The sequence below is a fragment of the Amblyomma americanum genome, chromosome 9 (genome assembly GCF_052857255.1).
Source record: "Amblyomma americanum isolate KBUSLIRL-KWMA chromosome 9, ASM5285725v1, whole genome shotgun sequence".
Lineage (NCBI taxonomy): Eukaryota > Metazoa > Arthropoda > Arachnida > Ixodida > Ixodidae > Amblyomma > Amblyomma americanum.
Window position 1 is genome coordinate 37,405,442 of NC_135505.1, and position 4,506 is coordinate 37,409,947.

General features: G+C 42.7%; 1 long non-coding RNA gene across 1 annotated transcript; it reads left to right on the forward strand.

Moving 5' to 3' along the window:
- Positions 1 to 566: 566 nt before the first annotated feature.
- On the forward strand, positions 567 to 4,506 carry LOC144104005 (uncharacterized). Its single transcript, XR_013308403.1, has 3 exons — positions 567 to 654; positions 4,209 to 4,315; positions 4,445 to 4,506. It is a non-coding gene; the product is annotated as an uncharacterized LOC144104005 (long non-coding RNA).

A 4,506-nucleotide genomic window follows, 5' to 3' on the forward strand; every position in this document is an offset into this window, starting at 1 on the left:
CCGCTAACTTTTAGACATGCTTGCAGAGGTAGTCGGTGCGAACAGTTGGAAGTCCAATCGACTGGAATTGCTCAAGGAAAGTCAGCGGCACCGCATTTTTATTGTTTCTGTGCATTGCGAGTGACTTTGGCGGCAGCCACTCGGCAACGTCACTGGTTTGGCGAACTTGTGAGAAGGTGAGCCTTTTGTTCTCAAATTTTGAAAGCGGTTTTTTGTTTGTATTGTAACCGTGCGTCTCGTCGCATGTTATGTTCACGATAACATCAGTACAACGTGCATGCGCTTTCTGTCTCTATTTAGAGTAATATTGGTCGATCAGCGTAAACTTTTGGATTCAATTAAGCACGAACTGTCCATGTTGGTACTGCGTGTCGAATGTGTTTTGAGATGATTCTGAGCGGGAGATGGTGTTCCGATAATTTGTGTACTACCAGATATAGTCTAGAGATTTGAAACCATTTATCACACTGAAACAAATTTGGAAAACTGTTTTGTGTTCATGCATCTGCTGTCCTTAAACTTGACTTCTCGGCAATCATTCGCATGGCTCCTTTGGATCTGGAAAATTGACTACTGTTGCTAGGGGTGCCTGGTAGCAGAGCTCCTGGGGACGCCCAGTGGGTCATCTGTTTGTCCAAGTGCCCAGTACCAAAGGTACCATTCCTGACATTTTTTCACAGTCCATTAACCTCATATTCCTTGCAAAGATTACAGTATGTAATGAGGTAGTAAAAAAATTGGTAACTTCTGCATATTTCAGAACAGTTCAGAGAAATGCACATGCAGCATCAGTATTCTCTCGGTAGAATTTCTGAGACCTGGATTCATTTCTTCTAGGACTGTGGCAAGCAGTAGGTCAACTGTACATAAATTTATTTCCCTCTGGTGCAAAGTAAAGAGTGCAAACGTCATAAGACAAGTCTCTACTCTGTTTCATTCTCACTGCATTTGGCCAAAGCATAATATGAAATGCTGTATTTTTTATACGCTAGTTTCCTTTACTTTGAGCAGTAGATATTGACAGTGAATAGCAAGGCAACTCCACTCGCTGACGGTTTTGCCTTCGGCAGCAAAACAGGGAATACCTTACCCCATGTGTTATCTCGACAGACTCAAAACTGCGATGGACAGCTGCGTCCACAGCTGCTATCACCTCCCAAGTGCATGCGCTCGTAAGACACATAATAACTCTGGATTGCCATTAACATAGCCTTGCTCATTGCAGTTGCCGATAAACACCTCATAAGTGGTACTATTATGCACTCTTTTCTTTGGCACTATGTATGAGCTTCTGTTCTCGCACTTTCTAGAAATAATGCATGCAGTTTTGAAGTGCGAAAAGGGAATTTACCTGTAACTATATTGTCATGTCAGTATGTTACAGCCAAATTGTACATTGATGTCAGTGCTGGTGGTTTTTTTTCATTATTTTAGGAGAATGTTATAATTTTACCTATAGCAAATAATAGCCCTCACTAATTAGCTGATTTTGTCATGTCCAGTATTTTGATATGCTAAGCCACCAAAGCATGATTCAGAATGTTGTCAGAACTAAAGGCACTGAGTCTTTCGTGTCAGTAAAAATTGTGCTTTATACCCCTGTCACATGGCATTCCTCGAAGGCCTTTCCAGCAAAGGCACCATTTTTCACCAAAGGCGCGAAAGCTTAAAGGAGCAGCGATGCAGCTACACGGTGCAGCCCAAAGGTGAAAGTCGTTCAGGCTTAGCACCCGCTGCTATACTCGAGGTGGCTGAAGTGAGTGTTCTAAAATTAAAGTGGTGTATTCTGTTCATTTGTTGAGCTTTGACAATTTTTTTATTCTGATTGCTTCCTTAAAAGTACTGCAACAGCTACTCTCATCAGCAGGAGCAGGTTTTGTACGTGTATTGCCTTGGCCACCATGGGCGCTCGGTGTTGCCGCAACACTTTCACTGTCTTGAAATTTGAACATAAAAGATAGACACCCGTACAAAAACCAAAGCCAGACACAGCTTTCGTATTTGAAAAAAATGTTTTCAAACAATATTAGCTTATCTATTTTTTTTATTGCTTTTACTTTTTGACTTTGGATGGTACTGCGATCACAGCTTCTCGAATGCCGCGTCTTCGGGCTCCGAAGGTCTCGGTTGAGCGCCTTCGCCTCCAAGGCCCTTAGCGACAAAGGCGCAACATTTGTACCGGGTAGCTGCACTCCTTACGCCTTTGGATATGATTCTCAAAGGCCTTTGCGGTGCCCGTGTGACAGGGGTATTAGTGTGGTATGGCTGCTTGAACACCTGTCCCTGGTATCTCACAAACTGAATAAGGAAGGGAAAAGCCTCAGGGTGCTTGCCGACGTTTCGACAAGAGGACTTGTCTTTGTCTGGCAAAGTGTTCATCATTGGTGGGGTTTAAATAAGGTTTTCACTTCGAGGCCAAAGGCCTGTTGTGTGGGACGAGGGTGCGATATGGGAAGGGCGTTACGATGGGGAGCGTGAACCTTGACCAGGCATGATAGCTGCTAAATAAGATTAACCGGTTGACCTGCAAAACTGTGAAAACAAAAAAGCCCAATTCAGTAAAAACGAATCTCGGGGTATGGAGTGTGGATAGTGGGCTTGAATGGCTTTATGTCCAGCCGCAACAGGTGGCTTGGTATGGCTGGCTGCCTTTTCCTGAAAAACTAGGATAAAGGAATTAAGCAGCATGGCGGAATAAAATACCAGGGGGGGGGCAAAATAATTTGAAGGAAAAAGAGAAAATGAGGGCAGGTTCGGAGAAAAGGCAAAAAGAAGGGGGAGGGGGAGGAGTATGGCAGCCAAGGTTCCGAGAAGTGATGTCAGGAGGTGCAGGGCGTAAGGTTAAAGTATAACGATAAATTAAAGAAAGCAGGAAAGGAGGGGGAAATTATGGGTTGGGAAACCTCTGACCATGTGCAAGGCCTTTTCAAATAATTATGCCAATTCCGGAATGTACAGAGCTGGCCACATTTAGTGCAAACATGTGAGCGCATGGCCGCACTCTTTAGAGGTCCACTGTGTGCGGCGCAGCCACTCATCGCTGCAAAATGGCGCAAGAGGAGATGCACCTGGATGTGGTGCTTCGTGTCATGTTACACTTCGATGTGTGGCAATGTCAGACACAGTGGCCCAAAGAGCACAGCCATGTGCTCGCGTGTTCGCACTAAGAGTGGACAACCCTGTACTTGATTCTAAGTTTCCTCTGTGTATGTTGACCCCAGACGAAAACAAGTCGTCTTGTCGAAACGGCAAGCACCATGAGATTTTTCCTTCCCTTGTTCACTTTTTGAGTGTCAAGAAACCATCTGCCTACTCTCTCTGTACCATGCACTCCACATCTTGTACGGTTATCTTTGTATGTATACACCAGTGATAAATCATGAAGGAAATCAAGGGATTTGTATTTGTATTGCTTAACAGTTACTTTAAAGCTATATCATGAGGGTATAGTTGAAAATGTGCTACGGGGGCTTGGTTGTGTGTCGTGGCTGGTTTCTCTTTATCAGGGCTACTTGACAGCCACCATGAAACGCAGGCTTTTGAAAAGTCGTTCCTCAAATAAAAGAGCGTTTCCACTGTTACAATGGAAATGTTATTTGCTAAAAACTTCAATCATTGCAGTTCAGGGATTGATATTTTTCAAATAACTAACCTGAAGTTCAAAACCTGCAGAAGGAACTATGTAACTTCTTTCCTGCCTTAAAAACCCAGTACTTATTTGCCAGTTTCATCAAGCAGAGGTCTGTTTCATGGCACATACATTCCACTACCTTGCATGAAAATTGTGCAGTACAGGCCCACCATAAAACTAGGGGCATAGTATACTGCTTGTATGCAACTACTTTGGCGTTAGAGCATGCATAGCATGGTCTTAAAGTTATTCTTTTCATTTGCAACTGGTTCATAAAAGGCCTATTCTGGCAAAAGGCATTTAGCAAAATTATCTTCCTCTGAATGCTTCTAAGGATAACTTTAGTTCATTCAGGAAAATATATATTGACAATATCTCTTAAAGGCATGATTGTCCATATTAGCTCTTGTTACCTCACAGTATTTAGTTTTGTGCCTCCAGCATCACTGACTTGCATCATATGTTAAATAGAGTAGTAAAAAGCTCGCTGTTAGTTTAAACCACAACTCATGATGGGGCTGTGCCTTTTTTGTTGTGTTACATGAAATATACTTATGTATGAAACAATTTCTTTCAGCTGCACCTCACATGATTCAAATTCCACCAGAAGAAAGGCTGCAACACAACATTGCTCACTATCTGTTGCTTTCCCAGCACATAACATGCCATAACAGCACATAGCAGGTAAGATGTGAACAAAAACAGTGCATGTATATGTTCCACACGTGCATTTTGTGTACTACCAACACTATGATATGATTAACTATGTCATGTAAGAGAGAGCACACAAATCATTTTTTGTATATATTGCAGCATGGTTATTTCAAGTTTTAAACTGGCCATTGAAACGACCCATTGTATCACCGCTGGTTACC